The 17,647-nt window shown below is 37.3% G+C and overlaps 2 pseudogenes; both read left to right on the top strand.

Annotated features, from left to right (window-relative positions):
• The first annotated feature begins 1,187 nt into the window (after window positions 1-1,187).
• LOC128579376 (protein MCM10 homolog) lies at window positions 1,188-4,621 on the top strand (annotated as a pseudogene).
• A 4,645-nt stretch (window positions 4,622-9,266) lies between these two features.
• LOC128579381 (protein lin-54 homolog) lies at window positions 9,267-11,622 on the top strand (annotated as a pseudogene).
• The last annotated feature ends 6,025 nt before the right edge of the window (window positions 11,623-17,647 follow it).

Genomic DNA, 17,647 nt, shown 5'->3' with positions numbered 1-17,647 from the left:
TATGTCTAGAAATTTGGCAATGTGGAGGAAATGGACCAATAGCTGCAATCATGAGATCTTCCTAGACTTAACCAGAAATAGATCTCCTGAAAAGGCATATATCAAATGTTGAGAGTGCAGAAACAATAAAAAAGGTTATAGCACCAACAGCAGCAACAGAAGCCCAGGACCAGATGGCTTCACAACAGAATTCTATCACACCTTCAAAGATGAAATTCTACCTATACTGCAGAACCTGTTTCAAAATATTGATAAGGCTGGAGCCTTCCCAAACATATTCTATAAACCAAATATCACTTTTGTTTTGATTCCAAAACCAGGAAGGAACTTAACAAACAAGAACTTCAGACCAATTTAACTAATGAGTATAGAGGGAAAAATACTCCACAAAATCTTAGCTAATAGATTACAGTTACTCATTTCAAAAAAATTATGCATTACCATCAAGTATATTTCATCCAAGAGATGTAGGTTGTTTTAACATATGTAAATTCATAAATGTAATACATCCTATCCATAAAAACAAAGTCTATATGATGCTCTCAAAAGAGGCAGAAAAAGCATTTGTTATAATTCAGAATTCTATACTAACAAGAACATTTAAAAAAATTAGGCAAATTTGTATATTTCTTAAGATGATTGAAGTCATCTGTCCACAGTTAACATCATGCAGAATGGTGTAAAATTGAAAGCTTTTCCAAAGAGAACTGGAACCAGACAAGGATGCACACTCTCACCACTATTATTCAACATGGTTCTAGCCAATACAATTAGGCAAGAGAAGGATATACAGTGCATCCAAATTGCTTCAGAGGAGATCAAACTCTCCCTCTTTCTTGATGATATAATCTTATACTTAGAAAACCCAAGAGACTCAACCACAAACTCCTGGAAGTTATCAGGAAATACAGTAATGTCTCAGGGTATAAAGTCAATTTCCAAAGATCTTGTATATGCCAGTAACAACTAAGCTGTTCAGCTTCTCTTGATTTGAGAAGCAAATCAAGGACATAATTCCCTTCAGAGTATCTTCAAAGAAAATTAAATACTTAAGAATATACCTAACAAAAGAGCTGAACTATCTTTTCACAAAGAATTATGAAACCCCAGGAAACAAAATTGCAGAAAATACTAACAAATTGCAGAGCATACCATGCTCTTTGCTGGGAAGAATCAACATTGCCAAAATGCCTATTCTACACAAAGTAATCTACAAATTTAAGGCAATGGGGATTAAAATACTGACATCATATTTTGAAGAACTGGAAATAATAGTACTTCATTTTTTATGGAACCAGAAAACAAGCAATATAGGTAAGGCTATTCTTAGTAATAAAAACAAAGTCAGAAGCATCACCCTACCAGACTTTGGGCTGTATTATAAGTCTGCCGTAAACAAAACACCATGGCATTGACACACATAGACATATGGAACCAAATTTAAAACCAAGAGATCAAACCAATCTCCTCTTGCCATCTGATCTTTGATAAACCAAACAAAAATATACAGTGTGGAAAATAATTGATTTTCAAAAAATGGTGCTGGGAAAACTACATAACCACATGAAAAGACTGAAACTTTCCCCACAAATTTAACCCATTATAAAACTTGTCTCAAGATAGATGAGAGACATCAAACTAAGACACAAAACAATAAAAATCTTGGAAGAAAGCATAGGGGGAAACTCTTGATGATGTTGAGCTAGGGAAAAATTTTATGACAAAGACTTCAGACCCATCATAACAGCAACAAAAATTAACAAATGGACTTAATTAAGCTGAAAAGCTTCTGCATCACTAAGGACACAACAAGGAAAGCAAGAAGATAATCTTCAGAATGGTACAAGATATTTGCCAGGGTATGAATCTGACAAAGGAATGATAACTAGAATCTACAGAGAACTCAAGTTAATCAACAGAACAGACTAAACAATCCAATCTACCTCGGGACAAGAGATACAAACAGAACCTTCTCTGACAAAGACAGACAAGTGGCTAAGAAATATCTGAAAAATGCTCATCTTCCCTGATCATCAGAGAAATGTAAATCATAACTACCCTGAGATACCACCTAACCCCAATGAGAATAGCCCACATCACAAAGTCTTAAATCTGCAGATGCTGGTGTGGATATGGAGAGAAGGGAACACTTTTACACTGCTGGTGGTACTGAAAACCAATACAACCTTTTTGGAAGGAAGTATGGAGAATCCTCTAAGAACTCAAACTAGCCCTCCCATTTGATCCTGCATTTCCACGGTGAGGCATCTAGCCACATGGAAAAAAATCGTACTAAATATTTGCACTGGACATTTGCAGCTCACTTTACAATTGCCAAACTGTGGAAACCACCTAAATGCCCACCAACCGAGGAATGGATTAATAAGCTGTAGTTTCTGTATACCATGAAATACTATTGTGCCATTAAAAAAGATGGAGATTTTACATCTTTTTAACTAACCTGTATGGAGGTGGAACACATTCCTCTTCATAAAGCATCAGAAGAGTGGAGAAGAAAGAACGCAGTGTACTCAATTCTAATAAGAAGGCTGTAAGTGGTCTAATAGAAGGTGGGGGGTAGGGAAATGAAGGATGGGGAGGGGGCGGAGGGAGTAGGGTAAGGGGTCACAGTGTATGGCACACCTCTTGGGGGTGGGACACAATTACAAGAGGGAGTTTACCTAACAGCTGCAATCGGTGTAACCTAATTCATTGTACCCTTAATAAATTTCAAACAATAAAAATAAATAAAATAAATACATAAATAAATGAATAATAAAATTGAAGATAGAACAAGGTGCTTTTATAAGATTGCTCAATGCTAATCCCATGAAGCCCAAGGATGGCTCAGAGAAGGTGTCCTTAGCTATGGATCATCCCCAGAATCTCTTAATTATGGGTGAAGCTCTTGATCTTGAAACCTATAAAGCAAAGAAAAAGAATGGAGAACCTCATGCACAGATGGTTAATTTGTGAAACTCTGAATACTTGAGTGTCACATCCAGGCTCAGTACTGGAAACTCAGTGCACAACAGGCTGACCTGCAGTCCACCTTATCCAGAGGATAAATTCCAAAGAAGTTTGTCTGCAAAGTCACCAGCCTAGAAGAATTTTTATTTCAAGATGGTTTTTACCACTGAGGAGTTTTTCTGCATCCTATGTGGCCTCAGTTGCAGCAGCTATTGTGCCTAGGAAGATGATTCAAACCACTCTGAGCAATCTGGTTGTCAAAGGTGCAGACTTGATCATTCAGGAAACAAAACAAATACTCAGAATGCCCCAGAAGAGCTTGTCTTGCTCTGAGGAGTTCAAAGAATTGAGGGATCTGCCACTGAGTGGAGCCAGAAGCCTGTAGCATTTAGTCAAGACCATGACTACAGGGATTATGGGAAGCCCCAAACCTGCCATGCAGTCTGTATTGGCATCGGCCCTCTTAAAACAACAGAAGCAGGGCGGCACCTGTGGCTCAGTGAATAAGGCACTGGCCCCATATACCGAGGGTGACTGGTTCAAACCCAGCCCCGGCCAAACTGCAACCAAAAAATAGCCGGGTGTTGTGGCGGGTGCCTGTAGTCCTAGCTACTCGGGAGGCTGAGGCAAGAGAATCGCTTAAGCCCAGGAGTTGGAGGCTGCTGTGAGCTGTGTGAGGCCATGGCACTCTACCGAGGGCCGTAAAGTGAGACTCTGTCTCTACAAAAAAAAAAAAAAAAACAGAAGCAGCAGATGTTGGAGATGAGGGAAAGGAAATCAGAAGCTTTTTGGAGACAATTTCTCCAAGGCTCAATTGAAGTCAAGAGCCTGGCTCTGCCATCCTCATCTTAATAGCCCACTGCCCAATTTGCATAGATGGGGACTGAATTCCCCAGGCTGGAAGGAAGTCTGACCATGTGGATGACCAAGATTGGGTGTGGCAACTCAAAAGGAGATGACATTCTCTTTTCTGATGAGTCACAATCACCAAAACCAAAACTGAGTGCTTTAGCAGAAACGAAAAACTTGGCTGCTATCACCAAATTAAGAGCAAAGTCCAGGTTCTTACAGAAACACACCAAAACAGCCTCTAAATGATACAAAAGGATTCCCAGTATACCGTGGGAGTGATGAAATGTGTAGAAAAGAACACCATGTTTTCTTCCCAAGCTGAGGATGAATTGGAGCCTGCCATGAAGAAAAGGAGAGAGCAGTTTGCCTGACTGGTATCTGAGTAATTTCAGGAAATTCTAAAAGTAAAGTCAAAGTGCACAGGTGTCCTGAAAGAGGCTGAGGCTGAGCTGCATAAATGCTATTTTGAGGCACTGGTGAAAAAAGAACAAATGGAAGAAAAGATGAGAAACATCAGAGAAGTGAAGTGTCTGGTCGTGACATGCAAGGTGAGTACCTACTCCCATCTCCATGTGCTGGAGACCTGTGTCAATGAGCAGCACGACCTCCACTGGCTCAATGGCATGAAAAAGTTTTTCAAGTGTCCCTGTGGGGACAGACTCCCACACAAGCACTGCATTAATCATGGCCTCTAAAAAAAAGGGAGGGAATGCTAAAAGAAAACTCTGGTCCATAGATCAGAGGAGAAATTTTGTTACCAAGAGGAGAACACACCAAATTTCTAAATAGCCTCAAATAACCCTAAAGTCATTTGCCTCAATCCTTTTTTTCTTCATGTGGCTCTGGAAAGGCCCAGGATGGACTCCGGATGGCCTTTGTTTCTGACTGACACCAGCTAAAACCCATGCTGGTTAAGCCCATAAGCCTTGTCTGCTTATTTCTGCAGTTGTGTGGGCTTGACACCAAATTTAACATTGATGTTTAAGTGGAAAACCAGAATATTGTCTTCCCTGTTCTCACTACAGTATTGAGGCAACATTACAGCTTTCACAGAAATTTTTGGCCCCAAACTGGAAGGTAAACCAAGAGGTGTGTTTCTGTACCTCTTGGTTATACACTCCTTTACCTCAATGAAGTTCTAGTGTTACATGGAGATAAAAATATACATTGTATAATGACATTAACAATAGCATCATTGTGATTTTATGAGATACTCTAAATTATCAGAGGTATAACCTTTATAGTTTAGACAAGGGAAGATTTTGATTATGTACAATAGAAAAATAAAAGATTACTGCTTTCACAGAAATTTTTGGCCCCAAACGGGAAGGTAAACCAAGAGGTGTGTTTCTGTACCTCTTGGTTATACACTCCTTTATCTCAGTGAAGTTCTAATGTTACATGGAGATAAAAATTTACATAGTATAATGGCATTAACAATAGCATCATTGTGATTTTATGAGATACTCTAAATTATTAGAGGTATAACCTTTATAGCCTAGACAAGGGAAGATTTTGATTATGTACAATAGAAAAATAAATGATTGACAGTTTATTTCAGATAACACTTTTTTGTATTATAAATTTATAAAGCTTGAAAACCACGTTTCTTTGTACCAATAGTGTCATGGACGTGTATTGTGTGCTCAATAAGTATTTGTTGAGTACATGAATAAACAGTTGAATAGATAAATTAGTGCTGATGATGAATTTTCTTAGAAAAATTTTTCTTAGAAAAGTTTCTTAGAAAAATAAGTTTTGAACTTGTTGAAAGTAGGTTTCTCTAATTGCCTAGATACAACAATATGAAGGCTTTTAGTTTTTAAAAAATATGTGAGATTTAGAAAATTTTATTTATAATTATGGCCATAAATAGAATGATTATATGGATTTATCTACTATCCTATCACTTAAGAGCAGTTGACAATAAATTTGATTTTCACAACAGGCTATGAAGCTCATGTGTTGGAGCCAGAATTCTGGGGTTTGAATGTGTGGTCTCTACTGACCATCTGTATGTGGTGGGCAAATTACTTGGTGTTCTGAGCCTAGTCTCCTCCTTTATAAAACCATACAGGATGATAACATCTCTAAAACAGTAGCTACATCACAAAGCTCTTGTAAGGATTCACATTAATTAAATACATGTACAGTGTTTTAAGTACTACATAGTAAGGACATAGTAAGTTGTGAAAATACAGATGAAAAACATTATTATTGTTCCTTTTTAAAGACAGAGTCTCACTTTGTAACACTTGGTAGAATGCTATGGTGTCACAGCTCACAGCAATCTCAAACTATTGGGCTTATGCGATTCTCTTGCCTCAGCTTCCCAAGTAGCTGGGACTACAGGCCCCGACCACAATGCCTGGCTATTTTTAGTGACAGTGTCTCACTCTCGCTAAGGCTAGTCTTGTACTCATGAGTTTAGGCAGTTCACTGCCTCTGTTTCTCAGAGTCCTGGGATTACAGGTGTGAGCCACTGCTTCTGGTCTTGAATTTAACATTATTAATATTATTACAAAAAGAATTTCCCTCATATAAGTATGTTAGAAAAATAATGCAAAGAAGTCTTAGTGCCTATAAATGACCATGTTTATTAAAAAGGAGAGTGACAAACACCTGGTATATTTCTATCAAATAATGCAAGTATGATTGTCCTTTCTCTTTTTCAGAAAGCTTGATCTAAATGTAATTCTTTGTTAGGATGTTATGTAGTAAGTTTTCTTCGTCTCTTAATGTTACTGTTTATACTTCAATCCCTCTTGTAGAAAATGATTGATTTTACATTATGTATTAAAAACCCTAAAAACTCTATAAGTAGGAGAAATAAATGACAAATGCAGATATTTTATTAAACAGCAATAGTTTTAGATATTTTGCATTTGTATATTTCCTCTTTGCTAAAAGGAATTATTTGTGTTTTTTAGGCCTACAAAGAGAACATCTAAGAAAAAGAACAAGGTATTACTAAACAATCATCAAACATGTCATTATTTGAAAATATAAAGTTAAAGTAAAAAACAGAGTCTTTTGCTATAAAGACATTTCCTTTAAAAACTGATTAAGGAACCATAGCCATAGGTAAAAGTGTCATCCTTTTAGCACACATCAGTACTTTACAAAATATCTGTGGTTTTGCTCATATAAAAAATAGATAATTTTTTTTTCATTCCTGAGATACTTTATGAAGAAGAGTATTTTCCATCTCCATCCATGTAAACATAAAAGAGGTAAAGTGGTAGAAATAATCAACACATTGAATCCCGAAATGGCATAAATGTGTTTATGATCTATGTACGAATGAATTAATAAAAAAAAAAGAAAGAAAGAAAAGAAAAGAAAATGGATAACTACCACTTCTGTACATTTAGACTATGCTGTAAACATTTGGGGGACATTTTGAAGCACTGTTCTTTATTTTATAGGTGAAAAAACAAATACACACTATGGATGACCATGATGACATAACCTGGTCATCTGAGGGAGACTCAGAGGATTATGAGTTGCCTTCTGTTAATTATAAGAATTTGACATTTCTTGCTAAACAACATGGAAAGCACTATAAAGGTAGGACCAGTGCATGAGTGTAAGGCCTTTTTATGTGTCCTACAGTAGCATATGCATTGCTTAGCACTGCACCATTGAGCACAGAAGTGTTATGGTGACATTAATCTCAGAAATGTGCTTTATGTTCATATACAATGAGAACTAGGGTATGTTGTGAACTCTCAGTCAAAGAGCTCTGACAATCCCACTGTACTTCTGTCAGTGTGAATGACACCCCCGGTGTGTTGCTGACCCTACTTCTCTCTTACGCTTTCCCAAGATCAGGTTGCCATTATCTCCCACTCGGAATGCTAGGGTAACCTTGGAACTGCTTTCCTCACAACCCCATCTCCTGAGCCCATGATCTACTCTGCAACCATTATATATATCATCAAGCCTCTGTGAGTTGACCTCCCAAGGGACTATAACGAACTGTTTAACACATGGAGATGGCCAACATAAGGAACTAGGCCTACAGTACAGATACGTATGTGTGGTGCATGTGTGGTCAACTTGAGGTCAAATTGAGGTGGTCAGTGCAGGGCGGTGGTCAACTATGGAGGGTCTACTGTACTTTTAAAAATGAGGATCCCATTGTGTTAAAAATCCTTGTTGAAAATACATTTACCACTTCTCATTATTATAAGATTAGAGATCTCAACTCTAGCATTATCCTGCTAGAGTTGTGTCTGGCTGTTCTTTCCTGTGTGTTTCGGTCACTATCTTAGGTGTTTGTTCCTGCTTTCAGTGGCTTTAGAGAGGCATAATTAGTATATGATCAACTGTGCACATTTCTAATGTACAATATCGTAAGTTTTGAAACATACAAGTGAACCCATGGCCATAATAAGAGAGTTAACATATTCATCACCCACAGCACTCTCCTCCTGGCGTTTTTCATTCCCTTATTTTAGAACCTGCTAAGTTACTTTCCATAGTATTCATAGTATTTCTACCATTTTCCATTCCTGACAGCAGTCCATGACAGTTCCATTCTCTGCATCTTCACACTCAGTATATCATTGTTTTTAATTTTAGACATTCTGATGTGTATGCATTGTGCATACTATTTTGGTTTCAATACACAGCATCCTAATGACTCATAATGTTGAGCATCCTCCCATGTGCATATTTGCCATCTGTACATCTTCGATGAGCTATCTTTGCAAATTTCTTGCCATTTAAAAAATTAGACTGTTCTTCTCTTTGTTGAGTTTTAAGAGTTCTTTATATATTCTGGATACAGTTTCTTTACTAGCTTTGTTTTTTGCAAGGAATCTTTCCTGGTTTGCATTCCAAGGAATGTTTCCAAACATTCCAAAAACTGTTTCCCAGTTTTCATTTTTTAATAGTATTCCAATGAATTCTGTTTTATCTGTTTGTTTAATTATGGCATCTCCACATCCCTCTCTCTCCAGACACCACTCTCTCTCTGCAGCCCCCTGCTTCCTCAGTAGTCACTGTCTGTGATGCCATCCAGAGGTCTACACAAAGCCTGGGGCTCTCTGGGAATTCACCAAACACTCTGAGCTCTGCAGTGGGTAGACTTTCAGGCAGCCAGGCTCTGGGCAAAGGGTTAACTGTGCATTCAGAGTTTTAGGGAAAATATTTGATTGCTTTTATGACCAGTAGGATGGCACCTAAGCTCATAGGTGGGACCTCCCTGGAAGAGGAAGTACATTAAGGGAAAAGGATTAGGTGGCATGATTCAGGTTGGTCAAATGATACAATTTCTGGAGAGGGTGCATGGGTGGCAAGGGCCTACGTATTATGGGGTGAAGCGGTAGAATGGTTCTGGGCGAGTGAATTTGAACAGTCCCTGCCCTGAGTCTCCAAGGCATCTACTGCTGCTGCCACAGATAGTGGGAGCCCAGAGAGCTGCTGTGTTTGTGCCTGATTAACTTTCTAGCAGGAGAATGATCATGGAGGTGGTCCCTGCCAAAGTGAAAGGTTTGCTTCCAGAGGAGATAATGGACACTGGTATGACTTCAGTTGGTGACCATAGTATTGAAGCTGGGGAAGACCCAATTCCCATAGAGACAGAAGTGGAAGAAATTGTCAACATAAATTTTACTGGTGGCTCTACAGCCATGCCTATTTCCACGGAACCAATCACAGTGGACAGTAAGCACATTAACCAAGTTACAGCGAATGCCATAATTCCTAAGGCAGATTGTAACACCACAGTGAAACCAGCTTTTCCAAGTGGCATTCACAAATTTGGTGCTCAGACTCCTATGACTGTATCAGTCCATCATATTATGTTAAACAAAGTATCACAGACAGCTGATGTTAAACTGGTAGTCAGAAACTTAAACCAGATGAACAGAAGTTAATTTTAATCACTTTGGTTAAGTCTCGTTCTAGCACTACCCCATAGCCAACTACCACAGACTCAGAAAGTTACAACTGAGGCCCAATCATGAGATACTAAGTTACCACTGTAGCAAATTAAAATAGTTAATTATGGGAAGAAGGCCAGAGGTGAAACCTGTCATTGGAGTCTCAGCACTGACCCCAGGAAGTTAACAGATGACATGTAACACATGTCCTTGGTGTTATAGACCAAACAGTAAAAAACACTACAGATTGCTAAGAAGCCTCAAATACCAACCTCTGGTTTGGTAATCAAGAAGCTGATCTTTGCAAAACCAAGTAATAGGAAAGCAGTTACAGGACAGACAACTCAAGTATCACCTCCAGTCATTGCAGGTAGGGTTCTTTCACAGTCTATTCCCAGAACTCCATCAAAGACCACAACAATATCTGAAAGTGGTTTTATTGGATCGTCTTTAAATTATACAACACAGACACTAAAGAAAATAGCCATATCTCCTTTGAAATCACCAAATAAGGCAGTGGAAGCAACTGTGCAGACCATCACTGTTAGGGGAGTAAGCACATCAAAGTTTAAAGCAATTACACCTCTGGAAACTGCTCTCAATGTCCGGAAGATTCAGTTACCTGGAAACAAGTTTTATTATATCTGACTTCTTACTGCCTCACAACCAGTAGCTCACCCCAGCCAGTTAGTCAGAATCCCAGTACAAACACTCGACCTTTTCAGCAAGCAAAGCCATTGGTTGTGAATACTACCACAGTGCAGATGTCCGTTCCAATTATCTTGCCTTAGGTTGTCAAACAAGTTGCTCCCAACCAATCAATCCAACTTCACAAATCATAACTACCAGCCACCCACAGGACCGGCTCATCATGCCTGCCGCAACACTGCCACAGATTCAGCCCAACCTCACCAATGGACCACTAGGCCTTGTCCTGGCAGTGTCTTGGCCCCAACTCTGGGAACAGGGATTGTGGGCTATGCTGTGCTTCCAGCTCAGTACTTTACTCAGCTACAGTAGTCTTCATACGTGTCTGTAGCAAGCTATTCTAACTTCGTTGGAATATTTGGTATCCAGATCCAGTCGAGGCTTCCATTCAAAGGCATAATCCCATCTGTGTCTTCCATTGGGCCTAGAAAGCCCTGTAAGTGTATAATATCACTGTGTTTGGCATTATATTCTGATTGCTTTGCAAATAGTGAATTTTACAACAACCGCAATTGTACTAGTTATTATAACAATTTGGAACATGAAAATGAAAGGCAAAAAGCAATAAAAGCATGCCTTGACAGAAATCCAGAAGGCTTCAAGCCTAAGATAGTGAAAGGAAAGGAGGGAGAATCAGATTGACATCATAGCAAAGGATGTAATTGCAAATGATCAGGCTGTCTTAAAAACTATTGTGAATGCTATGAGGCAAAAATAATGTGTTCCTCAATATACAAATGTAATGGGTGTAAAATTTTGAGAAAGCCCAGAAAGAAAGACATTGATGCACTTGGCAGAGGCAGCTGAAGTAAGAGTACAGCAACAAACAGCAGCAAAAACTAAGTTGTCTTCCCCAATTTCAGACTACTTTAGTAGGCCAAACCAACTTTGAATAGTGGATGAGGAAAATTGTTGTTTACAGTCGTGACTAAGGAAGTAGCTGAAGCCATGTGTGACTACCTTCTTGCCCAGACAGAGCAGGCAGACAAGAAGGGAAAATAAAAATCAGCAGCTGAAAGAGTAATAGGAACACATGTATAAGAGGGACTTTGCTTGACAAATGCAATTAGTGTAACCTGGATGTTTGTACGCTCAATGAATCCCCAAAAATAAAAAAAGAAAAAGATTTGGATGAGGTTTGATGAGCATCGTTAACTTAGCAGGAAAAGCAAAATATGACCCCTGTGCCATGAATTGCTAGCTCTTGTACAAAAGACTGATAAATGGTACAGTACAGAAAATTTAAGGTGCACTGACACTTGATGTTTTGACAGATGGTTTAACAATTACTGTGTTTTAATTCACTTCTTGTTTTAAGAGACTTCAAATTATAACATTGAAAGGGAAGAGATTTAAAATGAGGAAATTAGTACATTTTAAATCTTAGTTAAATCTGCTTATGGCCTAAATTAAACTTTCCTTTCTTGTATTATATAGATTTTTCATTGGCTTAGGTTTTTAAACAGTTAGATGGTCTATCCTTCTGATTCTATTGACAAAGAATATTTATAAATTACTATAATTTACAATGTATGGTGTCACATGATTTTTCTCGGTAGAGAAAGTCAAAGTACCAGTGGTTGTTAACCAGTCATCCTTTGAGTATAGATTTAGAGCGTATTCAGACAGAATCTCTAACTTAAAAAATTCTTCAGAAACATTCAGATGGCCTTTTGTGTTTAGAAAGCACCATATTTTAAAGAAAAATCAAGTTTTAAGGTGGATTCTGGAATAATAATATCTTGTTGTTAATTTGGGAATGTCAGAAGGGAACCCTCAGGCACACTCTTAAAATTAAGAGGGGGAGAGGGATAGGGTGAGTGGAGGGAGGGTAGTATAAATGTCTAAACACATAACTAAGAAAATGTGGTGAAGGCTATATTAACCAGTTTGATGAAAGTATTTCAGATTGTGTACAGAACCAGCACACTGTACCCCATAGTTGCATTAATGTACACAGCTATGATTCAATAAGAAAAAAATAAACATATAAAATATTAAGGGGGGCAGCACCTGTGCCTCATTGAGTAAGGTGCTGGCCCCATATACCGAGGGTGGCAGGTTCAATCCTGGCTCTGGCCAAACAGCAACAAAAAAATAGCCCGGCATTGTAATGGGCACTGGTAGTCCCAGCTACTCTGGAGGCTGAGGCAATAGAATCACGTAAGCCCAAGAGCTTAAGATTGCTGTGAGCTGTGACACCACTGCACTCTACAGAGGGTGAAAAGTAAGACTTTCTCTAAAAAAAAAAAAAAATTAAAAATGACAGTAAATGATAAATGATACTTAGAGAATTAACAATGTGTTTCTATGATAAGGAATGGCCAATAAAGACTCCATTTTCTCTCAAAGAGGTGGCATGTATTTGAAATAATAAATTGTCAAAGTGTTTACTGGGTGCTTTGCAAATAAGAGGTGTGTATAAGAAGTAAACTTATCATGTAGTGATTATATAGAACCTCACATAATTATCAAGTATAAAATTTGGCCTAGATGAAGAAATAAAGAATAAGGAAGCTGTAAGAAATGAATTTGGAGAAGGATTTTTCATCTATACAAATATTTCTCTTTGTAAACTTTTGAACTAAGAAGTTTCAAATCAATACATGACTCTTACTTGATTTACTGAAATGGGCTTCCCAACAAAGCCTTCAAAATTATAATGGGAAAAATTCTTTTTATAACAGTAGTCAGGCATGTTGTCCATTGCTCTATTGGTTTGTTTTTATAATGGAAGTTTAATGTAGCATGATTTTACTCAGTTATTTGGGTAAGCGGAAGGTATGAGTATAATTACTCAAATAATCTAAATCATTTTCAGTAATTCAAAAACTCTGAATTTAGGAGTGTGTTGTAATGGGACTCTTGGTTTATAACAATAAAAAGACCATGTTGGAATTCAGTAATTTTGTTAGGTACCTTAATCCTCAGTAATTATTCATGTATGATTATTGCAGTTCCTAAAGGGACTCTATAGTGTTTCTGTATGTAGTGAGAATATACGTTCATATGAACGGGCCTGATATAGGCAGTAGAAACTAAGTGATCCAAAAGAGGATTCCATTATTCAATAAACAGAATCCTTCCTTTTGAAATTTGGATTTATAAAATTATAGGGCATTGACTTTAAGTATAGATAGTGCACACATTCTTAGCACCTCAATCTAGTATGTTTAATTAAAATTTTTATAAATGTAAATTAGCGTAAGATGATAAAATAATGTCTAGTCAACTTATTTTCAACAAATCGGAATATGTTTTTGGTCGAGACCTAAATTTTGTTCATTTTGTAAATATTCTGTATTAATTCTAATTGCACATTTGTGATGTGTATTTCTATACAGTGTGAAGAAAATGTGAAATTTTGTTTTCAATTGTAGATTATATGTGGTGGCATTGTTTAAGAGTGTTTGCTTATAGAAATTTTGAGGTGGAATCAAATGCTACCAGTTTTTCTGATTTTCAAGAAGCTTTGTAAAATACTAAGCCATTTCCTTCCTCTGTACTGAACATTTTGTATTTAAGCATTTGCATCAAATTGCTGAACAAAAGAAATAGCTATATTAATTCAACAATTTTAAAAACTACTTGAAGAGGGTTGGGCATATAATTTTTTAGCTCTAATTCTATCACAAAGTAGAAAGATTAAATTTATATTTGTTAGAGCTATTCAAAGAATACCCTTTTCTACACTGTAGAAACAGGACAGCCAATTAGTAATACAAAAAAATTAACATTTATACTGTCTTAAAAGAAATCAATTTCTTTTTCATTTTTTAATGTTGAGGATTCATTGAGAGTACATGAAACCAGGTTACACTGATTGCATTTGTTAGGCAAAATCCCTCTTGCAATCCTATCTTGTCCCTAAAAGGTGTGGCACACACCAAGGCTCCACCTCCCCCTCCTCCCCGCTTCTACTATTCTTTTCCCCACACCTCCCTCCTTTCTCTCTCTGCTCTCCACTTTCCCTACCCCTACCATGTCCTTAATTGTCATTAATTGTCCTTAAATTAAAATTGAGTACATAGGAAAAATAGTAATTTCTTAGTGCAAAGTGGAACAGGGCATTACAAAGGTGGCAAGAATATAAAGTGAGCTCCCAGTTTCAAAATGTGTCAGAGACAGAGAGCACATACCCTCGCTGCTCCCATGTTCCTCACTGTTAGGGAGGCATGAAAGACTGAAGTCTCTGATCATGCAGAGGCGTGTTTCATCTAACACAGAGGAAAGGAAGCATAGGATCAGGCACAAATGTCTATAATTCAGTGTCATATAAACTATTTTACTTTATTGAACAGTAGTATCATATACTTCACAATAAGGAAGCTAGAATGGAGAGAAGAGGGTTAGTTATGAAGATATATTGGAAAGTATAGCCTGATAAAAAGTCCATCAGAAACTTGATGATTTGTGATGCCTTTTCATCTTGGAGTATGTTACACGGAGGGACTGGTGGTGAGATTCTAAAGGGGAAGCTCAGGTAAGGAAATGTGGACGCAAATCACTGCAGACCAGAGCTTCTCAAACTTTCTGATATCTCCTGGATACCTGGTTAAAAATGCACTTTGTGATTCAGTAGGTCTAGGTATCTTCATTTCTAACACACACAAGTGACGCTGAGGTTGCTGGTCCTTGGATCCCCATGAGTAGCAAGGGTATACACTTGCCTATAGAGAAATCTGGAAAAAAAGCCTGGAAGAACAGTTTCACCATAGCAGGATCAAGAAAAGGCATTATTTTGCTCTTATTTCTGAGCATGAGTTTAGCTGGAGAAGAAGGAGCAAAGAAACAAAGAAATCAAGTTATAAATGTGAGATCGTTTTGCTAAATGAAGAGGGAAGAAATGGCAGAAATAATCCATGAAAACAATGGAAGACCACAGGGTTACAGAATACTTTTTGAAGGGAAGAGACATTCTGGGTAGGGAAAGAGAGTGGAAAGAAGAAAGTTAACTAGGTAATTTTGTAGTTAATGATGAGGAAACTTGAGAGTACTGACCAAGATGGATTTAGGAAACTGGCAGTCACACAAGATAGATTGTTGCTGCCCCAGAGATCACTAGAAGCAGGAGAGTGCTGGAATTGGGGTAAACCAGAGAGATCCATTTCTCCTCTCCACAAATGCCAGGCATCAGAGATGCATGTTGCCTTGATATTACATTATCAAATAAGACTAATTTGCATACAAGCAGTGGCTGCTTTTTTAAGACAGATTTTTTTCCTATAAAATGGCTATTTTCCAAAGATCTTAAAAGATTAATAGGATATACCAAAGGAAACTAATTTTATAAAAATGTAATTATCTTCCATGTGTTGGCAATTATGAATTGAGCTGCATTGAACAATCTGGTGCAAATATCTTTATTGCCAAATGACTTTTGGTCCTTTCGATGTACACCTAGAAGAGGAATTGCAGGATCAAAAGTCAGGTGTACATTTAGATCCCTGAGTGTCCTCCAAACTTCCTTCCAAAAGGAATGTACTAGCTTGCATTCCCAGCAGCAGTGCAAAAGTGTTCCCTTTTCTCCACAACCACGCCAACATCTAGAGTTTGGGGATTTTGTGATGTTAGATGGTATCTCAGAGTAGTTTTTGTTTGCATTTCTCAGATGATTAAAGATGGTGAGCATTTTTTCATGTGTCTGTAGACCATCTGCCTATCTTCAGAGAAGCTTCTGTTCATGTCTCTTGCCCACAATTAAATGGAATCACTTTTTTTTTTTCTTCTTAGTCATATGTTTGAGTTCTCTGTGGATTCAGGTTATTAGACCTTTGTCAGAAATATAACTTGCAAAAATCCTCTCCCATTTTGACGCTATTTGCTTTATTTACTGTTTTCTTGGCAGTGCAGAAACTTTTTAATTTGATCAGATCTCAGGAATGTATTTTTGATGTTGTTTCAATTGCTCGGGGTGTCCTCTTCATCAAATATTCTTTCAGGCCAATTTTTTCAAGCATTTCCCTGCACTCTCTCAATGAATTTTTTATAGTTTCATGTCTTAAGTTTAAGTCCTTTAAGCAGTGAGAGTCAATATTTGTTAGAGGAGAAAGGTGTTGGTCCAGTTTGAGTCTTTTACAGGTTGCCAGCCAGTATACCAGGAATACTATGCAGCATTAAAAAAAAAAAATGGAGACATTACCTATTTTATGTTTACATGGTTGGAGCTGTAAAATACTCTACTTAGTAAAGTATCTCAGGAATGGAAAAAAAAATCTAATGTACTCAGTGCTACTGTGAAACCAATTTATAATCACTCACACTTGTATATGAAAAATGAAACACAACTTTAGCCTAGAATGAAGGAGGGAAGGGGAGGGAGAAGAGAAAGGAGGGAGATGGGTTGATAGAGGGAGGGTTAGTAGGGGGATCACACCTATGGAGCATATTGCAAGTACAAGTTGGATCTATCAGGTGTAGAACACAAATGTCTTAATGCTGCAATTGGGGAAATGAGGTGAAAGTTATGTTGATTAGTAGGATGTAAGCACTCCAGTTTGTACAAATAATCAACACATGGAATCCCATTTGGCATAAATGTACTTATGATCTATGTACAAGTGACTTAATTAAATATATATGTGTTTATATATTTTTATGTATTCATTTTTTTCAAAACTTTCTTATTTTTACCAAATATTGCTTTTATTTTGAAATGTAAAAGGTTATTAATTTCATATAATTCTGTGAGATCTCAATTTTTTTTCTTTTTGGATAAATGTTTTGATACTTGAAATGTATTGTTCATAATTTCTTTGATGTATTTTATATGTCCTTAGGTGAGTGGGTAATGAAACTCTTAGATGGCAAAAGTAGATGGTAGAAGAAATGTAGGTGTATCTGCAGCTTACATGGATATGGAACAAAGAGAATGTTTATATTAACTATTATTCTACAAGTGTACATCAATGCTGCTCTATTAAAAATACTTTCTCTAAGAGAAATATATTATAGATTCAACCCTACTGTCATTAGAAGTGTGTCCATTATAAATAAAAAAACAAAGATCAGATGATTACTTACGTGCATAAATGATGCTTTTGTGTCGCATTAAAGCTATGCTAAAGGCTTCTGCCATCAGTCTTGTCATTTGTTCTCTCAGGGGTATGATTTGCTCCTCTGATTAAAGACACCATTCACATTGCCATATGTGCACTGCCGTGTTTGAGTGGTTTTCCTCTGAAATACTTTAGAAATCTTAAGTGGATGTTGTACTAAATGTATGT

The sequence above is a fragment of the Nycticebus coucang genome, unplaced genomic scaffold (genome assembly GCF_027406575.1).
Source record: "Nycticebus coucang isolate mNycCou1 unplaced genomic scaffold, mNycCou1.pri scaffold_49, whole genome shotgun sequence".
Taxonomy (NCBI): Eukaryota; Metazoa; Chordata; class Mammalia; order Primates; family Lorisidae; genus Nycticebus; species Nycticebus coucang.
The sequence above is the reverse complement of the archived record's forward strand: the minus strand, read 5'-3'. Positions and strand labels throughout refer to the sequence as shown.